Below are 22,516 nucleotides of genomic sequence, written 5' to 3'. Positions count from 1 at the left end.
AACAACTTAATTTTACCCTTAATGTCTCTCTCTTTCCTTTTCAAAAGGGATGGGGGATCTGTTGGAGATCCTGGCCTAGAGCTATACTCAAACTTCTGTTCTTTGCAGTGATGGGACCCGCTCCTGGGACTCTTCAATCGGCCAATTTTCAATATCCCATGGACGCAGCCAAGCAGAGGAGTGCACCTTCGGAGTTGAGGCTCTGCAACCCTCAGGACAAGCTGATTCTATGCTGGTGCCACTGACTGAAGCGTCGAGACAGACAATGGAGCATCAGGAAGAGCAAATCAGAAGTGGGGGACTCTGCACTCAGCAAATTGCGCACTCTCTCTCTTTTTCTCGTTGGCTGGGGAGAGCTTGTTGCCAATTCTTGAGTCAGGGAATTCAAGGCAAAAAAGGTGATATAGAGTCTTAAACACTGTAAATCAGCAAGTTGTTTGTCTTTGGTTTCCCCTTGCTGTGAAAGGGGACACCTCTCTGTCCCTTTATTAGGGAGAGAGAGTCTGAGGCATGTCGAATTGTCAGGTGAATGATCAGTTTTGTTGCTCTGCAGATCATGCTCTTTACAGGGGGTTTTGCTGTTGCTTGTTAGGTGGGTGGAGGGTGCTAATGCTTTTTTGCGGAAATGAGTGGGGATGTTGCTTTGCTGCTGCTTGTGTGCGGGAGGGAGGTAGTTGGGGGGGATTTAGGGTTCTAACATTTTTACTGTCACTCATTCTTTGGGGTACTCTTCTGTTTCGTGGATGTCTATGAAGAACAGTAAATTCAGGTTGTATATTGTATACATTATCTGATATTAAATGGAACTACTGATCTATTGAACCTAACCCACAAGTGTTGCCACATATTGACGCCAACGTAGTATGCCCACAAAAAAAAAACAATAAAACAAAAACAGCAAAACAAGCCCCGTGCTCAGCCTCCCACCCACTCACACACACAGATAGACCCCCAACTCCAAAACAGGTCACCTCTAGGCCTCCAGTCCTTGGCCCATGACTTCCAGACTCCCAGGGGGTTACTGACCTGGGTGTGGGCTGTCGTCGGCCCTTGTGCATAACCTACTGAAACTAGCAAGGTTACAGGGCGATAGCAGAAGAATAAAGTTGAGAGGGATAATAAATCAGCCCTGAACAAATGGCAGATCAGACTTGATGAGCCGAGTGGCCTAATTCATCTCAACTTATGCCTACATGAACCCCTGACCCAGGACTTGCTGACCACATCCTTAGCACCTGCTAACCAACCTTAGGCCTTGATTTCAGGACTTGTACGGGTCTCTGACCCTGGGACTTGCCAACCTTTGGTGGTGGGGTCACTGTCTCTTGTGATTCCCACCTACACCAATCTCTGATTCAGTTCTTGCTGACCTGGGGGAAATCACATCTCAATTTAACTCATGGGTACCTTGCATGGACAAGCACCTATTTAGTTGGCCTCCACACAGATCATACTTTGCGTTGTGAAAGCTAGCCATCCAGTCCACATGTGTGTGTAAGTGCTTGTGTGAGAGGTGCCCTCAAATCAAGTCAGTCCCAGTTCAAGGTGAGAGTTTTTCTGAAGGTAAGTGCCCCTTTGATAATTGGCTGCTCCCACAAGCAAATCTGGAACTGTTTACATATTCAGGATCTTGCCTTTGGAAGTGAAACGAATTTTAATTTGCAGAAGTTTCCGTTGAGCTAAAACCAGACAGTGAGGCGTCACCAATTCCACATTACATCAGTTTCAATCTCCATCGCTCCAGAAACTTTTGCCTGTGCTGCCAGCTACTGCAGAGATGAGAACGGGCTTTCTGAATTTGTAAACCTACAGACGTACCGTGGAGGGCATTCTAACAGGTTGCATCACCGTTCTGTATGGAGCGGCCCTGGCACAGGATTGGTAAAAGGTACAGAGCATTGCCAACTCAGCCAGCCCCAACATGGGCACTAGCTTTGCCAGCATTGAGGACACCTTCAAAAGGTGATGCCTCAAAAAGGTGGCACCCGTCATTAAAAACCCCTTATCGTCCAGGACATGCCCCCTTCTCATTGCTAACATCGGGGTGGTGGTACAGGAGCCTGAAGCCACAAACTCCAATGTTTTACAAACAGTTTCTTCTGCTTTGCCATCAGATTACTGAATGCACAATGAACTCAAGAACACTACCTCAGTACTTTTTTTTTGGGGGGGGGGGTGTGCTCTCTTATGTAACTTATGTAATTTTTAAAATATAATCTTTATTGTAATTTATAGTTTTTATAATTGTTATGGATGGCAAAACATCAAACTTTACAACATATCAAACCTGATTCTGATTCCAAATGAGTAGCTTCTTCATCTGCAGTGACTATTAAGTAACGTCAGTGCAGAAAACAACCAAATATGCATGAACTGATATAAATCGATCAAGATAGTTCATTGCTATTCTTCAGTACAAGAGTGTAAAGAACCAATTGATTGTTACTCCAGATCTGATGCAGCATATAAAAAACATAATATGCCAAATTAGCCCCAAAAAGACACAATAAATATAAAAACAATCCTAAAATACTTTTCTAATCTGTAGTTTTCTTTTCTGAAGAATAAATTTGTTATAATTTTGTAAGCACTAATGTGACAAAAGGGATTCAACTTACAAAAGGGAACTGGATAAAGAGTTGATTTGCAAGACCAAGGGGAAAGGTCAGGGGACTGCACTTAATTGGAATCCTAGCAGTCAGCAAACAGAAAATAGTCTCCTGAGCAACAGTTCAAATAGATTCCCACCACCTAAATGAGGAAGTCTCCTCAAAGAGAGCTTTGAGAATGTGGTCGACTCCATCTGAAATTAAATGAATCTTGAACTCAACAGGAACTGTCACATATATTAAGTTAATTTAAGTTATAGTGTTAATGTCAGAAGTAGATCGCAGAATATTTACACCCTAAGACCTTGAATGGCACTACAATCACAAATCCCCCACTGTCAATATCTACAGGTGGGGAGGGCTGAGTTACCATTGAAAAGAAACTAGATGTATACAAGAACATTTCCAAGTTACTGAATATCCCTTGAAGTATAGTTAAGTCAATCAGCAAGAAATGGAATTTATAGCATAGCTGTAAATCTGCCTAGAGCAGGCCATCCTCAAAAAACTGAGAGACCAAGCAAGAAGTGGGCTAGTGAGGGATGCCACCAAAGAGACCAATGACAACTTTGGAGAGGTTACACACAGTGGCTAAGATGGGAGAGATATACAACAACTGTTACTAGGTGCTTCACCAGTTGCAGCTAAATACCTAAAGGGATATAAATCACCTGGATCAGATTTACTGCATTCTGAAAGAGAAAGCATTAGGAGATTGTGGAGGCATTAGCAATGAGCTTCCAAATATTATCATGGTTCCAGAGGACTGGAAAATTGCAAATGGAAATGTTTGCTTGATGCTGAACTTCAATAAAAAAAATTACAAAAAAAAAGGAAGGAAAAAGGCAGCACAAAGGAAATTATGGACCAGTTAGTGTGACCTCAGTGGCTGGGAAGATGTTGTAGTCAATTGAGAAGGATGAAGGTATGGAGTACTTGGTGACACAGGACAAGACAGGACAAAGTCAACATGGTTTCCTTAAGGGAAAATCTTGCCTGAAGAACCTGTTGGAATTCTTTAAGGAGATTACAAGTACAATAGATGTACAAGTACGGATGCAGTGGATGTTGTATATTTGGACTTTCAGAAACCTTTGACAAGGTACTTAACCAAGGTTAAGAGCTCATCATATTACAGGAAAGTTACTAAAATGGTTAGAGCATTGGTTGATTGGGTAGGAGGCAACAAGTGGGAATAAAAAGATGCTTGTTTGGTTGGCTGCCAATGACTAGTGGTGTTCTGCAGGGGTCAGTGTTGGGACCACTTCTTTTTAAACTGTACATCAATGATTTAGATGATGCAAAGATTGGTGGAGAGGTAGGTAGCATTGACGAAATAGGTAGGCTGCAAAAGGACTTAGACTGATTAGGAGAATGGGCAAGAAAGTGGCAAACGAAATACAATGTTGGAAAATGCATGGTCATGTACTTTCGTAGTAGAAATAAATGTGTAGACTAATTTCCAAACAGGGAGAACATCTAAAAGTCTGAGATGCAAAGGGACTTGGCAGTCCTTGTGCACAACACCCTAAAAGTTAATTTGCAAGTTGAGTTGGTGGTGAGGAAGGCAAATGCAATGTTAGGATTCATTTCAAGAGGTCTAGAATATATGAGAAGGGATGTGATGCGGAGGCTTTTGAAACCTTTGGAGTGTTGAAAGGCCTAGACAGAGTAGATGTGGAAAGGATGCTTCCCATGATGGGGAAGTCTAGGACCAGAGGGCAGAGCCTCAGGATAGAGGGGCATCCATTTAAAACAGAGATGTGGAGAAATTTCTCTAGCCAGAGGGTGGTGAATTTGTGGATTTTTTTTTACCACACACAGCTGGAGACCAGATTGTTGGGTGTATTTAAGGGAGATATTAATAGGTTCTTGATTGGACACGGCATCAAAGGACATGGGGAAAAAGCCAGAGAATGGGGTTAAGCAGGGGGAAGAAGGCTTAGCCATAATTCAATTGTGGAGCAGACTCAAAGGGCCAAATGGCCTCAGTCTGCTCCTATGTCTTGTGGTCCTATGGTCTTTATGGGAAAATGGAAAAGAGAAAGCCACTGTTGAAAAAACTCATGAAATTCTCCTTTACTATAGCATTGGAGAGGGATAGAAACATACAAGTTAGGAAAGCATTTAAATGGAGTAAGGGGAAATATGAAGCTATCAGGCAGGAACTTGGAGACATTAACTGGGAACAGATGTTCTCCTAGAAATGTGGCAAATGTTTAGGGGATATTTGTGTGGCACTCTGCATAGGTATGTTCCAATGAGACAGGGAAAGGATGGTAGGGTACAGGAACCGTGGTGTACAAAGGCTGTTGAAAATCTAGTCAAGAAGAAAAGCTTATTAAAGGTTCAAAACACTTGGTAATGATAGAGATCCAGAAGACTATAAGGCTAGCAAGAAGATTAAGAATGAAATTAGGAGAGCCAGAAGGGGCCAAGAGAAAGCCTTGGCAGGCAGGATTAAGGAAAACCCCAAGGCATTCTACAGGTATGTGAAGAGCAAGAGGATAAGATGTGAGAGAATAAGACCAATCAAGTGTGACAGTGCAAAAGTGTGTATGGAACCGATGGAGATAGCTGAGGCACTTAATGAATACTTTTCTTCAATATTCACTACAGAAAAGGACGTTGGTGATTGTAGGGATGACTTAGAGCAGATCGAAAAGCTTGAGCATATAGACATTAAGAGGATGTGCTGAAACTTTTGGAAAGCATCAGGTTGGATAAGTCTCCAGGATTGGATGAGATGTACCCCAGGCTACCGTGGGAAGTGAGGGAAGAGATTGCTGAGCCTCTGGCAATGATCTTTGCATCATTAGGATGGAAGAGGTTCCAGAGGATTGGAGGGCTGCTGATGTTGTTCCCTTATTCAAGAAAAGGAGTAGGGATAGCCCAGGAAATTATAGACCTATGAGACTTACTTCAGTGGTTGCTAAGATGATGGAGAAGATCCTGACAGGCAAGATTGATGAACATTTGGAGAGGTATAATATGATTAGGAATAGTCAGCATGGCTTTGTAAAAGGCAGGCCATGCCTAACGAGCCTGATTGAATTTTTTGAGGATGTAACTAAATACATTAATGAAGGTAGACCGGATGTAGTGTACATGGATTTCAGCAAGGCATTTGATGATACCCCAGGCAAGGCTTATTGAGAAAGTAAGGAGGCATGGGATCCAAGGGGACCATGCTTTGTGTCTTCAGAATTGGCTTGCTTACAGAAGGCAAAGAGTGGTTGTAGACGGGTCATATTCTGCATGGAGGCCAGTCACCAGTGGAGTGCCTCAGGGATCTGTTTTGGGACCCCTGCTCTTTGTGATGTTTATAATTAGAAACATAGAAAATAGGTGCAGGAGTAGGCCATTTGGCCCTTCGAGCCTGCACCGCCATTCAGTATGATCATGGTTGATCATCCAACTCAGAACCCTGTACCTGCTTTCTCTCCATACCCCCTGATCCCTTTAGCCACAAGGGCCATATCTAACTCCCTCTTAAATATAGCCAATGAACTCACCTCAACTGTTTTCTGTGGCAGAGAATTCCACAAATTCACCATTCTCTGTGTGAAGAAGTTTTTCCTCATCTTGGTCCTAAAAGGCTTCCCCTTTATTCTTAAACTGTGACCCCTCATTCTGGACTTCCCCAACATCGGAAACAATCTTCCTGCATTTAGCCTGTCCAATCCCTTTAGAATTTTATACGTTTCAATAAGATCCCCCCCTCAATCTTCTAAATTCCAGCGAGTATAAGCCTAGTCAATCCAGTCTTTCTTCATATGAAAGTCCTGCCATCCCAGGAATCAATCTGGTGAACCTTCTTTGTACTCCCTCCATGGCAAGAATGTATTTCCTCAGATTAGGAGACCAAAACTGCACACAATATTCCAGCTGTAGTCTCACCAAGGCCTTGTACAACTGCAGTAGAACCTCCCTGCTCCTGTACTCAAATCCTCTTGCTATGAATGCCAACATACCATTTGCCTTTTTCACCGCCTGCTGTACCTGCATGCCCACTTTAAATGACTGGTGTACAATGACACCCAGGTCTCGTTGCACCTCCCCTTTTCCTAATCGGTCACCATTCAGATAATAATCTGTTTTCCTGTTCTTGCCACCAAAGTAGATAACCTCACATTTATCCATACTAAATTGCATTTGCCATGAATTTGCCCACTCATCTAACCTATCCAAGTCACCCTGCATCCTCTTAGCATCCTCCTCACAGCTAACACTGCTGCCCAGCTTTGCATCATCTGCAAACTTGGAGATGCTGCATTTAATTCCCTCATCTATTCATTAATGTATATTGTAAACAACTGGGGTCCCAGCACTGAGCCTTGCGGTACCCTACTAATCACTGCCTGCCATTCTGAAAAGGTCCCGTTTACTCCCACTCTTTGCTTCCTGTCTGCCAAGCAATTTTCTATCCACATCAATACCATACCCCCAATACCATGTGCTTTAAGTTTGCACACTAATCTCCTGTGTTGGACCTTGTCAAATGCCTCTTGAAAATCTAAATATACCACATACACTGGTTCTCCCCTATTCACTCTACTAGTTACATCCTCAAAAAATTCTATAAGATTCGTCAGACATGATTTTCCTTTCACAAATTCATGCTGACTTTGTCCAATGATTTCACCACTCTCCAAATGTGCTGTTATCACATCTTTGATAACCGACTCTAGCATTTTCCCCACCACCGATGTCAGGCTAACTGATCTATAATTCCCCGGTTTCTCTCTCCCTTTTTTTTTTAAAAGTTGGGTGAAAGAAACCTTCAATCCTCAGGAACTAATCCAGAATCTAAAGAGTTTTGAAAAATTATCACTAATGCATCCACTATTTCTTGGGCTACTTCCTGAAGCACTCTAGGATGCAGACCATCTGGCCCTGGGGATTTATCTGCCTTTAATCCCTTCAATTTACCTAACATCACTTCCCTACAAACATGTATTTCCCTCAGTTCCTCCATCTCACTAGACCCTCGGTCCCTTACCATTTCCAGAAGATTATTTATGTCCTTTGTGAAGACAGAACCAAAGTAGTTATTCAATTGGTCTGCCGTATCCTTGTTCCCCATGATCAATTCACCTGTTTCTGACTATTAATTGACCTGGATGAGGAAGTGGGGGGGGGGGGGGGGGGGGATGGGGTAGTAAATTTGGAGATGACACAAAGGTTGGAGGTGTTGTGGATAGTGTGGAGGGCTGTCAGAGGTCACGGCGGGATATTGATAGTTTACAAAATTGGGCTGAGAAGTGGCAGATGGAGATCAACCCAGATAAGTGTGAAGTAGTTCATTTTGGTAGGTAGGTCAAATATGATAGTAGAATATAGTATTAATGGTAAGACTCTTGGCAGTGTGGAGGATCAGAGGGAACTTGGGGTCCGAGTCCATAGGATGCTCAAAGCTGCTGCGCAGGTTGACTCTGTGGTTAAGAAAACATACGGTGCATCGGCCTTCATCAATCGTGGGATTGAGTTTAGGAGCCGAGAGGTACTGTTACAGCTTTATCGGACCCTGGTCAGACCCCGCCTGGAGTACTGTACTCAGTTTTGGTTACCTCACTACAGGAAGGATGTAGAAACTATAGAAAGAGAGAACAGAAGATTTGCCTGGATTGGGGAGCATGCCTTATGAGAATAGGTTGAGTGAACTCGGTCTTTTCTCCTTGGAGTGATGGAGGATGAGAGGGGACCTGATAGAGGTGTATAAGATGATGAGAGCCATTGATCGTGCAGATAGTCAGAGGCTTTTTCCCAGGGCTGAAATGGCTAACACAAGAGGGAACAGTTTTAAGGTGCTTGGAAGTAGGTACAGAGGAGATGTCAGGGGTAAGTTTTTTTTATGCTGAGAGTGATGTGCGTTGAATGGGCTGCTGGCAATGGTGGTGGAGGTAGATACAATATGGTCTTTCAAGAGACTCCTGGATAGGTACAGGGAGCTTAGGAAAATAGAGGGCTATGGGTAACCTTAGGCAATTTCTGAATAAGTACATGTTCGGCCAAAGGGCCTGTATTGTGCTGTAGGTTTTCTATGTTTCTATGAAATCTCAGCTAGAGTTTGCCAGAAGGCATGTAGGAGACTCTGAAGTCAGCTGGAAGAAGATTCTATGGTCTGATAAAACCAAAATTGAGCTTTTTGGCCATCAGACTAAACGCTATGCTTGGCATAAGTCAAACATGGTACATCATGAAAGACACACCCTCCTTACTGTGAAGCATGGTGATGGCTGCATCACGCCATGGGGATGCTTCACTGCAGCAGGCTCTGGAAGACTTTGAGATGCAGTCTGCAAGAGAACTGCGACTTAGAGAAGATCTGTTTTCCAGCAAGACAATAATCTCAAGAATAAAGCAGGAATGGGTTAAAAACAACACAGTTAATTTCCTGGAGTGGCCAAGTCAGAGTCCAGACCTAGACCTCAATCTGATTGAGGTCTGAAAAAGGCTGGACTTGAAAAAGGCTGTTCACTCATGATCCCTATGCAATCTGACAGAGCTTGAGCAGTTTTATAAAGAAGAATGGGGAAAAATTGCAGTGTTCAGATGTGCAAAACTGATAGAGACCTCTCCACACAGACTCAAGGTTGTAATTGCTGCCAAAAGTGCATCTACTAAATACTGACTTGAAGTGGGTAAATACCTACGCAATCAATTTTTTTGTTTTATATTTGTAATTAATTTAGATCACTTTATAAAGATCTGTTTTCACTTTGACATGAAAGAGTCTTTTTCCTGTTGATCAGTGTCAAAAAAAAAACAAATTAAATCCACTGTGATTCAATGTCGTAAAGCAATAAAACATGAAAACTTCCAAAAGGGTGAATACTTTTTATAGGCACTGTATATACATCATATATTATATTTATATATTACAAAAGGAAATCACTTGTTCACCACCTGCACGGCTCACTCTCTACTTGTCTGGATGAAGGCAACTTCAGCAACACTCGTGAAGCTTGACACCTTACAGCACACAGCAGCCCACTTGATAGGCTCCCTTTCCATAACCATTAATTCAGTCCACCACCAACACGCAGAGGCAGCAGTTTGTCCCTTCAACAGAATGCACTGTAGCAACTCATACAGACTCCCCAAGGAGCACCTTCCAAATACTCTACCAGTTAGAAGAACAAGGGCAGCAAATGTATGGGGAACACCACGCTGCTGGAAGATTCAGAGTAATTTATTATCACATATCCTTTATTAGCAGTTTGAAGAGATTTGATATGTCAACAAAAACACTCAAAAACTTCTGTATCATGTAGAGTATTCCGATAGGCTGCATAACCGTCTGGTATGGGGGGGGGGGCTATTGCACAGGATCAAAAGAAGCTGCAGAGGGTTATAAATTTAGCTGGCTCCATCTTGGGTACTAGCCTACATAGTACCTAGGACATCTTCAAGGAGCGGTGTCTCAGAAACGTAGTGTCCATTAGTAAGGACCCCTAGCACCCAGGGTATGCACTTTTCTCATTGTTACCATCAGGTAGGAGGTACAGAAGCCTGAAAGCTCACAATAAGCAACTCAGGAACAGCTTCTTCCCCTCTGTCATCCAATTCCTAAATGGACATTGAACCTGTGAACACTACCTCACCTTTTTAATATATATTATTTCTGTTTTTGCAAGATTTTAAATCTCAAATATACATATACTGTAATTGATTGATTATTTTTTCTTTATTATGTATTGCATTGAACTGCTGCTGCTAAGTTAACAAATTTCACAACACATGCTGTTGATAATAAATCTGATTCTGACATGTACAGAGAAACATATAGTGAAATATGTCTTTTGCATTAACAAACACCACAACCTGAAGATGTGCAGGGGTCAGCCCACAAATGTTGCCATACATTTGGGTACCGACACAACACGTCGACTATGTTTGAAGTTGCTCCAAGACACACACCATCCTAACTTGGAAATATGTTCCAGTTCCTTCACTGTCACTAGGTCAAAATCCTGACCCTCCTACCCTAACAGCACAGTGGCTATACTCACACCTCAAGCACTGTTGTGGTTCAAGAAGATAGCTCACTACCAAAAGAGATGGTTGTAGACTTCAGGAGGGCATGGAGCGACCACTCCCTGCTGAACATCGACAGCTCCTTGGTAGAGATCGAAAAGAGCATCAAGTTTCTTGGTGTTTGCCTGACGGAGAATCTCACCTGGTCCCTCAACACAGCTCCATCACAAAGAAAGCCCAGCAGCGTCTGTACTTTCTGCAAAGGCTGAGGAAAGTCCATCTCCCACCCCCCCATCCTCATCACATTCTACAGGGGTTGTATCGAGAGCATCCTGAGCAGCTGCATCACTGCCTGGTTCGGAAATTGCACCATCTCGGATTGCAAGACCCTGCAGCGGATAGTGAGGTCAGCTGAGAAGATCATCGGGGTCTCTCCTCACGCCATCACGGACATTTACACTACACGCTGCATCCACAAAGGAAACAGCATTATGAAGGACCCCATGCACCCCTCATACAATCTCTTCTCCCTCCTGCCATCTGGGAAAAGGCTCCAAAGTATTCGGGCTCTCACGACCAGACTAAGTAACAGTTTCTTCCCCCAAGCTATCAGACTCCTCAATACCTGAACCCTGGCTGACACCTTGCCTTATTGTCCTGTTTATTATTTATTGTAATGCCTGCGCTGTTTTTGTGCACCTTATGCAGTCCAGTAGGTCTGTAGTCTGGTGTAGCTTTCTCTGTGTTGTTTTTTTTTACATAGTTCAGTCTAGTTTTTGTACTGTGTCATGTAACACCATGGTCCTGAAAAATGTTGTCTCATTTTTACTGTGTACAGCACAATTAAAAAGTGACTTGACTTGACCAACTTCTGATGAGGAACAAGGGATAGGGAAATTAAATGCTGACACATCCCTTGAATATACAAAAAAATAGCTAGGGGTCTCACTTTTAATCCATAACATATGCAACTATATCACTGGCATTTCAAGTCAATCATCTTTCATTAAAAGCAGGAAGGGTTAAAAATTGAAGACTCAAAAACAGTTACTTTTGCAAGCAGTAAGGATGATCAACACCTCCACCCCTATCCCACCAGACCACCACTACTTTACCAGTTCTTGTCAGTCATCTGACATACAAACACTCCTGTGTGTGGCGTCACTTTATTTACAGTGGATTCTGGTTAATTGGGACACACTGGGGCCAGTACATTTTGAACCAATTAAGTGATGCTCTGAAGTTTCATGGAAATAATTAGAAGCTATAAAAAATACAAACTGAGTAACAAATTATGTACTTATATGAAATGCAGAGCAAATTGGTACACTATCGATACTGCTGCAGTACTATAAAACTAGGTATTAAATCCTAATACATTTGATCCTAATGACTTCATAGAGATATAGTGCGGTACAGAAACAGGCCTTTGACCCATGCAGTCCCTGACAAAACCATTTGAACTGCCTACTCCCATTGACGAGCACCATAGCCTTCTATATCCCTACTATCCATGTACCTATCGAAACTTCTCTTAAAAGCTCTGAGCGATCAGACTAAACGCTATGTTTGGCATAAGCCAAACATGGTACGTCATGAAAAACACACCCTCCTTACCGTGAAGCATGGTGGTGGCTGCATCACGCTGTGGGGATGCTTCACTACAGCAGGCTCTGGAAGGCTTGTGAAGGTAGAGGGTAAAATGAATGCAGCAAAATACAGGGAGAGCCTGGAGGAAAAACTGATGCAGTCTGCAAGAGAACTGTGACTTGGGAGATTTGTTTTCCAACAAGACAACGACCTCAAGCAAAAAGCAGGAAAGGCTTAAAAACAGGGCCCATGAAATTGATGTCACTTTGGTTCACTTCTATAGTCTCTGTGTCTGTCTCCTGAGAAAATGCAGATGCAAAGAATGAATTTAACTTCTCCCCCATCTGTTTTGGCTCCACATATGGATTACCATTCTGCTCTTCCAATTTTGTCCCTTGCAATCCTTTTGCTCTTAACATATCTGTAGAATCCTTTAGGATTCTCCTTAATCTTATCTGCTAGAGCAATTTCATGCCTTCTTTTAGCCTTCCTGATTTCTTCCTTAAGTGTTCTCTTGCATTTCTTGTGTTCCATAAGCATTTCATTTGTTCCTACTTGCCTACAACTACTGTGCACCTCCTTTTTCTCTTATTATGCTCATTATCTCTTGAAAACCAAAGTTCCCTACACGTGTTATGTTTACCTTTTATTCTGACAGGCTCATACAAGCTTTGTGCTCTCAAAATTTCGTTTTTGGAAGTCTCCTACTTTCCCAGTACACTTTTGCCAGAAAACAGCCTGTCCCAATACACACTTGCCAGATCATTTCTGATACAGGTCGACCTTCTATAATCCGGCACCACTGGGACCTGAGGAGTACCAGATTAGTGAAAATGCCGAATTACAGGAGGATCACATTAAGCAATAGCTAACTGCCTCATCATACCTTTAAAATACCATGTAAATCAGTACAAGTTAGATAATAATGAATTCAGGATTCAGTGCTGGGCTCTTCCCTCTTCACTCACAGTTACTGAAGGAATCCTCATTAGTTTCTTTCCCTCCGCTTAGTAATATGCTTAAATTCAGTGGGTCGCCACGTCTGATCTAAGGTTGCAGGCAAAAAGGAATGGAACGCTGGCCAGAGGACAGTGTGTGACTGCCGGCAGGTGCGCGAGAAGGCAAGACCAACCCAGTGCGTGAGATGGGCGGGTGCCAGGCGGCTGTGTCTCACGCAAATGATATTAATAAATGAAGGAAAACAAGCAGGAATCGCCTGACAATCGCAGATTGGTACGGTGGCCTTGGAAATTTGAAATAATAGTTGCGTGGAAAATTTGAAATCAGTGCCGGATTATCAAAGGGACCGGATTACAGGTAGTCGGATTAGTGAAGGTCAACTTGTACCATCAAAATTGGTCTTTCTCCAACTCAGAAACTCAACCTGTTGATCAGACCTAATTTTTGTATATTTACTTTGAAACTAATGGCATTGTCGTCATTGGATGTAAAGTGTTCCCCTAGAGAAGCTCCTGTCACCTGCCCTGTCTCATTCCCTAATAGCCCTTTTAGAGTATGGGATTCCAGTCAATATGTGGAAGGTTAAAATCACCTACCATAACAACCTTATGTTTCTTGCAACAGTCTGTGATCTCTTTACAAATTTGTTCCTTGAAATCGCTAGGACTTTTGGGTGGTCTGTAATATAGCCCCATTACCTTTCTTATTTTTCATTTCCATCCATAACAAATCACAAGAGAAGTTCTCCAGTCTGTCTTGATAGAGAACTGACGTGATATTTTCCCTGACTAGTAATGCCACCCTTCCACCTTTAATTTTTCCCGCTCTGTCCTGCCTAAACAACTGAAACTTGGAATATTGAGCTGCTAGTCCTGCACCTCCTGCAACCAAGTCTCACTAATGGATACAAATCATAATTCCAGGTGTTGATCCATGCCCTGAGCTCACCCACCTTTCCTATGATGCTTCTTGCATTGAAATATAGGTAGCTGAAGACACTAGTCGCACCATGCTCAACCTTTTGATTCCTGACTTTGTCTCAGGTCTTACCAGCATCTGCCTCCATAACCTTTCACTAACTGTTCTGGCACTCTAGTTCCTATCCCCCGGCAGCTCTAGTTTAAATCCCACTGTGCAGAATTAACCATGATGGAACCAGTGAGGAGCCATTGGTAGCTTCATGACTTACATGCTTTCATGAAGCAAGCATAGCATGGAAACAAAGATATTGATGTCGTTTGGAATAAGCATTAAAATGATGATAAACTACTCTAATTTGATTCATCAAATATTTTCTTAACAGCCCAGTATTGCACATATCACTAATTATTGAATATAAATATGAAAGTATATTCTGAGTATCTTCAGTGAATTAGTGACCTAATTATTGTCAAAGAAGTCTAACTTAAAATCAATTTTAGGAAATTTAATTTGGACAGAACCGGGGCATAATCATTACTGCTTCCTTGTGGCAGCACTCCTTGTAGGTGTGCTCAGTGGTGAGGAGAGATCTATCCATAATGGATTGGGCCGTATCCACCACCTTGTGTACACTATTCCATTCCTGGGTATTGGTGTTTCCATACCAATGCAACTGTCAGGGTACTCCCCACTGTGCTTCTATTAAAGTCTGTGAGTTTGAATAAAGAAATATTCAATACCCCTAGCAACAATTGATCTGTCAGCTTTCCTAATCACTGTTCAGTGACAGATATATGTATATAAATCTGTGCTGACCTAACATTTTAACATCAGTTTTCATCCCCAGTAGTGTAGCACAGTATAATACAAAAGGTCCTACCCCCACATGTATCGCACTGGACAAATACTCACTATAGTTAAAGCTTCGTATCCACCAGACCTTATCAGTGCTGTAACCAAGTATTTCAAAGTGACAGACCAGCATTCTCATGTGGTGCGTTGTTATACAGACTGAGTTGCAGGGAGATGGAAACCAGAATGCCAGAACAGACAGTTGTGGGATAGATGTTGTTACGACCTCAGATAAACCTCAAGAATTAAAATGTTGAGCATGCTGCAACTAAAGCCCTGAGCTGAAGATATTTCAAAGTAAGAAGTATTGTCAGAAAGGCAGGTGAGCTCAGGACATGGATCAACACCTGGAATTATTATATTGTAGCTATTAGTGACACTTGGTTGCAGGAACAGCAGGACTGGTAGCTCAATATTCCAGAATTCTGTTGTTTTAGACATGATAAAGCAGGAGGGATTAAGAGGGGAGAACACAAGAAAATAAAAAGGAGCAGAAATCCGCCATCTGGCCCGTCCAGCCTGCTCTGCCATTCAATAAGATCATGACTGATCTGGCCACGGACTCATCTCCACCTACCTGCCTCTCCCCATAACCCTTAAGTCCCTTACTATGCAAAGATCTATCAAACCTTGTCTTAAATATATTTACTGAGGTAGCCTCCACTGCTCCATTGGGCAGAGAATTCCATGGATTCACCACTCTCTGGGAAAAGCAGTTCCTCCTCAGAATCAGAATCTGGTTTATTATCACCGGCATGTGATGTGAAATTTGTTAACTTAGCAACAGCAGATCAATGCAATACATAATATAGATGGGGGGAAAAAACAAAATAATAAATAAATCAATCAATTACAGTATACAGTCGGCCCTCCTTATCCGCGAATCGAGAAAACCCGGTAGTGCTCTTCCAGCACTTGTTGTTCGAGCATGTACAGACTTTTTTCTTGTCATTATTCCCTAAACAATGCAGTATAACAATATTTTACATAGCATTTACATTGTATTAGCTGTTATAAGTAAATTAGAGATGATTTAAAGTATACGGGAGGATGTGTGTGGATTATCGTGGATCCGGATCGGAAAAAATCCGAAGTTCTCTTACTAAGTAAGTCGGAACAGGTACATCCGGTATTATTTAGCATCAGTTAGTCAAACGTTTGTCCATAGTATATATTTTACCTTTCTATGCATATAAAACATTTCAGAATGTATGTTTCAGCATAGGGCTTGGGACCCAGTGACAGACTGCTTTCGAGTGCACTCTCCATCTGTACCGAGTTGATGTGGAGGATCAAAAACTCAAAACCCCAAAACCCAATAATTAAACCACTGCGTTGCTTAGTAGTAATTGTAGCTTTCATCGGGGCAGGGCCTTTCTCACTTTAAAATTGTTCCGATCGTTGACCGACGTAGCCTAATGCTTTTACGATGACCGATGGCGCTTCACCTTTTTCCGATCGCTTTATTATTTCCACTGTATTTTCAATCGTGATTATTTTCGTGAACAGAAAAACTGCGGATTCAGAGCTCCGCCGCCGGGTCCTAAGGTCCACCGGACTGAGACAGGTTAAATAAGGTCCGGGGTTCCACTGGGTCCTTAGGTCCACCACATTGAGACTGGTTGAATAAGGGACTTGGGCATCTGCGTTTTTTGGTATCCGCGAGGGGTCCGGGAACAATCCTACGTGGATAAGGAGGGACGACCGTACATGCAGTGAATAGATTAAAAATCATGCAAAAAACAGAAATAATATATATTAAAAGAAAATGAGGTACTGCCCAAAGGTTCAGTGTCCATTTAGGAATCGGATGGCAGAGGGGAAGGAGCTGTTCCTGAAATGCTGAGTGTGTGCCTTCAGGCTTCTGTACCTCCTACCTGATGGCAACAGTGAGAAAAGGGCATGCCCTGGGTGCTGGGGGTCTTTAATAATGGATGCTGCCTTTCTGAGACACTGCTCCTTGAAGTACTGGATACTTTGTAGGCTAGTGCCCAAGATGGAGCCGACTAAATTTATAACCCTGTGCAGTAGCCACACCTCCCCCCCATACCAGACTGAGATGCCAGCTTGTCAGAATGCTCTCCACGGTACATGTATAGAAGTGTTTGAGTGTATTTGTTGACATATCAAATCTCTTCAAACTCCTAATGAAGTATAGCTGCTTTCTTGCTTTCTTTGTAACTGCATTATTAAGTTGGGACAAGATTAGATCTTCAGAGATCTTGACACCTAGGAAGTTGAAACTGCTCACTCTCTGCACTTCTGATCCCTCTATGAAGGATTGGTTTGTGTTCCTTTATCTTGCCCTTCCGGAAGTCCACAATCAGCTCTTTCATCTTAATGACGTTGAGTGCCAGGTTCTTGCTGCGACATCATTCCTTCCTCAAGTAAGGAGACCAGAACTGCACGCAGTACTCCAGATGCCTCGCTATCTCTTCTTTAATGATAAATTTAAGCATTTTCTCAACCATAGATGTTAAACTAATTGGCCTATAGTCACCTCCCTTTTACCTACATCCTTTTTTGAACATTGGTGTGACATTCTCCTTTTTCCAATCCGCTGGGATCTGCCCAGAGCCCAGATAATTTTTCCGTAAATTATCAAAGTCTCTACAATAATCTCCACCATTTCTTTCAATACTCTGGGATGCATTCCATCAGGACCAGGGGACTTGTTTATCTTTAGGCCCACAAATTTGCTCAGCACCATCTCTTTAGTAATAGCTATTGTATCAAAGTTCTCACCTCCCATTGCATCCATATCATCTCTCTTCGGCATGTTAGATGTGCCTCTCACCGTAAAGACCAACACAAAATAGTCATTCAAAGCCTTGGCCGTTTATCATTGCCCAATATCAATCCCTCCTTCTTGTCCTCCAAGGGACCTACATTCACTTTATCCACCCTTTTCCACTTCATATAATTATAAAAACTTTTATTATCCATTTTTATATTTTGTGCTATTTTATTTTTATTGTTCTTTTCTTTTTTGCTCGCTTAGTGGTTCTTTGTTGCTTTTTAAAGTTTTCCCAATTTTCCAGTTTCCCTCTACTCTTGGTGACTTTGTACTCACAAACTTTTTTTTGATGCCTTCTTTCATTTCCTTAGTTATCCAAGCCTGGCTCTCTCCACCCTTACTGTCCTTGCTTTTAACTGGAATATTCTTTAGATGAGCATCATGAAAAATATTTTCGAAAGTCTTCCACTGTTCCTCAACCATCCCACCATATAGCCTGTACTCCCAGCCTACCCTATCCAACTCCTCCCTCATCCCATTGTAGCCTTCCTTTTTTAGGTAAAATATACTGATTTTAGATTGAAGTATTGCATTTTCCATTTGTATGAGAAACTCAATCATACTGTGATCACCCTTTCTAAGAGGATCCCTAACTACAAAAGTGCTAATTTTACCTGTCTCATTGCACAGGACCAGATCAGATCCAAGATAGTAGGTTTAGTAACCTGCTGTTCAAGAAAGCGATCACATATGCATTCTATGAAGTCCTTCTTAAGAATGCCTTGGCCAACTTGATTCACCCTATCTATGTGCAAGTTAAAGTTCCCACAATAACTGCTGCTCCATTCTTACATGCCTCAGATATTACTTGGTTTATTGCCTGCACCACTGTAATGTTATTATTTGGTGGCCAATACACATCTCCCACCAGTGATTTTTTTTCCCTGAACTATTCCTAATCTCTACCTAGATGGATTCAACATTCTGATCCTTAGATCTTATATCATCTCTCATTACTGCCCTGGATCTTATCCTTAATTAAGAGCGCTACCCCATCTCCCTTACCTTCCTGCCTATCCTTCTGTATTAACTAATATCCCTGGATATTTAATTCCCAATCCTCTCCACCCTGCAACCAGGCATGGTGTTACCTGCCAGGAAAAATGTCATGGCAGTGCTCAGTCTGGACAAACTGGAGAACTCATCTAGTGGGGCTCTATGGGTGGAACTGAGAAATAAGAAAGGTATGACCACTTGAATGGGGCTATATTACAGATCACCCAGAGAAACAAATGTGCAGAGAGATTGCAGACTGTTGCAAGAAACATAAGGTTGTTCTATTATGTGACTTTAACTTTTCACTTATTAACTGAGACTCCCATACTGTAAAATAACTGAATGGGATAGACTTTGTCAAATGTGCTCAGGAAAGTTTTCTTAACACATTGTCCCAACAACAGAGTGTGCAATACTTGATCTGCTATTACAGAATGAAACAAGGCAGGTGACAGAAGTTTGTGTAGGGTAATATTTTGCATCTAGTGATCACAATGTCATTAGTTTCAAAGTAAATATGGAAAAAGATAAGTCTGGTCTGCGGTTGAGATCCTAAATTGGAGAAAGACCAATTCTGATGGTATGAGAAATGATCTGGCAAGTGGGAGGCCTTCAAAAAAGAAATATTGAGAGTACAAAGCTTATTATGAGCCTATCAGAATAAAAACTGACATTAACAAGTGTAGGGAACCTTGGTTTTCAAGAGACATTCAAGCCCTCGTTAAGAAAAAAAGAGGTGCATACCAGGTAAAGGTAGGTAGGAACAAATGGAGAATAATAAATGGAAAAGAACACTTAGGAAATAAATCAGGAGGGCTAAAAGAAGGCATGAGATTGCCATATCAAACAAGGTGAAGGAGAATCTCAAGGGATTCTACGTATATGTTAAGAGCAAAAGGATTGCAGTCGGTAAAATAGGTCCTCTGGAAGATCAGAATGGTAACCCATTCGTGGAGCCAAAGGATCTTAAAAGTACTTTTTGCATCTGTATTTACTCAGGAAGCGGACAGAGTCTATAGGAATAAGGCAAAACAGTTTAAGCTTCATGAATTTCATAAAGATTACAGAGGAAGAGGTGTTTATTGTCTTGAGGCAAATTTGGGTGGATAAATTCCCAGGGCCTGACAAGGTGTTCCCTTGGACCCTGCATGATGCAAGTGTAGAAATTCTTGGGGCCCTGGCAATGATATTTAAATCATCCTTAGTGACAGGTGATAGCCAATGTTGTTTCACTGTTTAAGAAAGGCTACAAAAATAAACCAGTGAGCCTGACATCAGTAGTTATTGGAAGGTATTCTAAAGGACCAGATATATTAGTACTTGGATAGACATGGACTATAAGGATAGACAACATGGTTTGTGCATGGTAGGTCATGTCTGACCAATCTTACGGAGATTTTTAAGGAAGTTACCAGGAAAGTTATTGAAGGCAAGGCAGTGGATGTTGTCTACATGGACTTTAGCACGGCATTTGACAAAGCCCCACATGGATGGTTGGTCAAAAAGGCTCAGTCACTCGGCATTCAAGATGAGGTAGTAAATTGAATCACACACCACTCTCACAAAATGCTGGTGAAGGGTCTCAGCCTGAAACATCGACTGTTTACTCTTTTCCATAGATGTGGCCTGGCCTGCTGAACTCCTCCAGGATTTTGTGTGTGTTGCTTGGATTTCCAGCATCTGCAGACATCCTCTCGCTTGAAATTGGATCACACATTGGTTTTGTGGGAAAAGCCGTAAAGTGGTAGCAGAGTATTGCCTCCCTGACTGAAGGACTGTGACTAGTGGAGTGTTGCAGGGCTCAGTGCTAGATCCGTTGTTGTTTGTCATCTCTGTCAATGATCTGGGTGATAATGTGGATGACACCAAGGAAGACTATCATGGCTTGAGCAGGATCTGGACCATCTGGAAAAATGACAGATGGAATTTAATGCAGACAAGTGCGAGGTTTTGCACTTCAGTTGGACCAAACAGGGTGGGTCTTACACAGTGAAAAGTCGGGCACTTTGGTGTGTGGTAGAACAAAGGGATCTGGGGATACAGGTACATAATTCGTTGAAAGTGTTGTCACAGGTAGATAGGGTCAGAAGGAAAGCTTTTGGCACATTGGCCTTCATAAATTACTGTATTGAGTTCAGGAGATAGGATGTTATGTGAATAACATGTGACTAAGTGAAGAACGAGGTGAAGCTGTACAAGACGTTGTTCAGTACAGAGAAATTTACAAGGATGTTGCCGGGTCTGGAGGACCTGAGCTACATGGAAAGATTGAATAGGTTAGAACTTCATTCCTTGGAACATCGAAGATTAAGAGCAGATTTGATAGAGTTATACAAAATTATGAATGGCATAGATAGTGTAAATGCAAGCAGGCTTTTTCCATTTAGATTGGGTGGGACTACAACTAGAGGTCATGGGTTAAGGGTGAAAGGTGAAATGAGGAGAAACTTCTTCATTCAGAGGGCCGTGAGAGTGTGAAATGAACTGTCTGTGCAAGTGGTGAATGTGAGCTTGATTTCAATGTTTAGGAGAAGCTTGGATTGACACATGGATGGTAGGGGTATGGAAGGTAACGGTCCAGTAAAGGTTGATGGGTTTGAGCAGCTTAAATGGCTCATCATGGACTAGCTGGACTTGTTTATGTGCTGTACATTTCTAAGACTCTATGAGAAGCACAACCTTTACAACCAGTCCTGTACCCAATATTACACAGTGATATTGTCTCTAATAGTAATATAAAATATACAACCAAGCAATGAATCTCTGATCTCCAGTAGTGTACTAGTGGTGTACAGTGACAGGCCTGTTCTAGTCTAGATGGAGTAGTGTGAGACAGTGACAGACCTCTGCTGTGATACTGTGTGATCATTCAAGTCAAGTATGATGTCTCCTCACGCATTGTCTATTGGCGGGTCCTTAGGTGGCTGTAGAGGCTGATCTGGGATCCTCATAATCCAGAATGTTAGGGCTGAATGCTTTAATTGGCCAAGTCATTGGATATATTTAAGGCAGAGGTTGATAAATTCTTGATTGGTCAGGGCATGAAGGGATACGGGGAGATGGCAGGAGATTGTGGTTGGGAGGGAAATGGATCAGCCATGATGAAATGGTGGAGTAGATTCAATGGGTTATTTCTGCTCCTACATCTTATGCTCTTATGGAGATTACCTGTGCATGACCTTATTTAACATGGAAGGCAGCAACTACATAGTCCTTGACAGATCAGGATCAGAGTCCAATGACATAGAATGCAAGATTCCCTGCTGCAGCTTTCCTCGACTTTCACTGCCATTATGATGTATCATAATGCTCCATCCTTGATATCTTGGTTGGATCGTTCTGAGTCTGGAACTTCCACCTTGACCTTACTGCCATGGATGTGCATCACTCTCAAGATCTCACGAACTCACAAGCTTCTCCACCACAGTGAGGTGACAATCCTTGGAGAGTAGTTCAAGTTTATTGCCACCTGTACATATATACAACCAATCAGAACAACACTCCACCAGACCTTGGTGCGTCCACAAAGCATATATCACTCACAGCATATGTAAATAGCAAACAGCTTGCCGTCCTTGTGACGAAACCTCAGTGGTGGCAAAGTATTCATCAGTCTCACAGTCTGTTACCCAGTCTGACAGACCTAGTCCTGATGCTGCTGTATCTCCTTCTCAATGGCAGTGGGTGAAAGAGATTGTGGGATGGGAGGTAGGGATTCTCAACCATGCTGCAAGACCTTTATCTCCAATGCTCACGGTAAATGTCACAAATGGGAGGAGGTGACATTCTCGGCAGATTTTATTAGTATACA

General features: G+C 42.2%; 1 protein-coding gene and 1 long non-coding RNA gene across 2 annotated transcripts in view; one reads left to right on the top strand and one right to left on the bottom strand.

Moving 5' to 3' along the window:
• LOC132392935 (uncharacterized) overlaps window positions 1-643 on the top strand; it is a 48,689-nt gene extending 48,046 nt beyond the window's left edge. The window contains exon 4 of the long non-coding RNA XR_009511693.1: window positions 109-643. This is a non-coding gene — a long non-coding RNA (uncharacterized LOC132392935). The remainder of the gene's footprint in view (window positions 1-108) is intronic.
• Window positions 1-22,516, bottom strand: part of map3k2 (mitogen-activated protein kinase kinase kinase 2) — a 134,105-nt gene that overhangs the window by 55,476 nt on the left and 56,113 nt on the right. The gene's annotated exons all lie outside the window — the stretch shown is intronic.

This window comes from Hypanus sabinus, chromosome 4 (genome assembly GCF_030144855.1).
Source record: "Hypanus sabinus isolate sHypSab1 chromosome 4, sHypSab1.hap1, whole genome shotgun sequence".
Classification (NCBI taxonomy): domain Eukaryota; kingdom Metazoa; phylum Chordata; class Chondrichthyes; order Myliobatiformes; family Dasyatidae; genus Hypanus; species Hypanus sabinus.
Note: the sequence above shows the minus strand (reverse complement) of the source record. Positions and strands in the feature narration are given on the sequence as shown.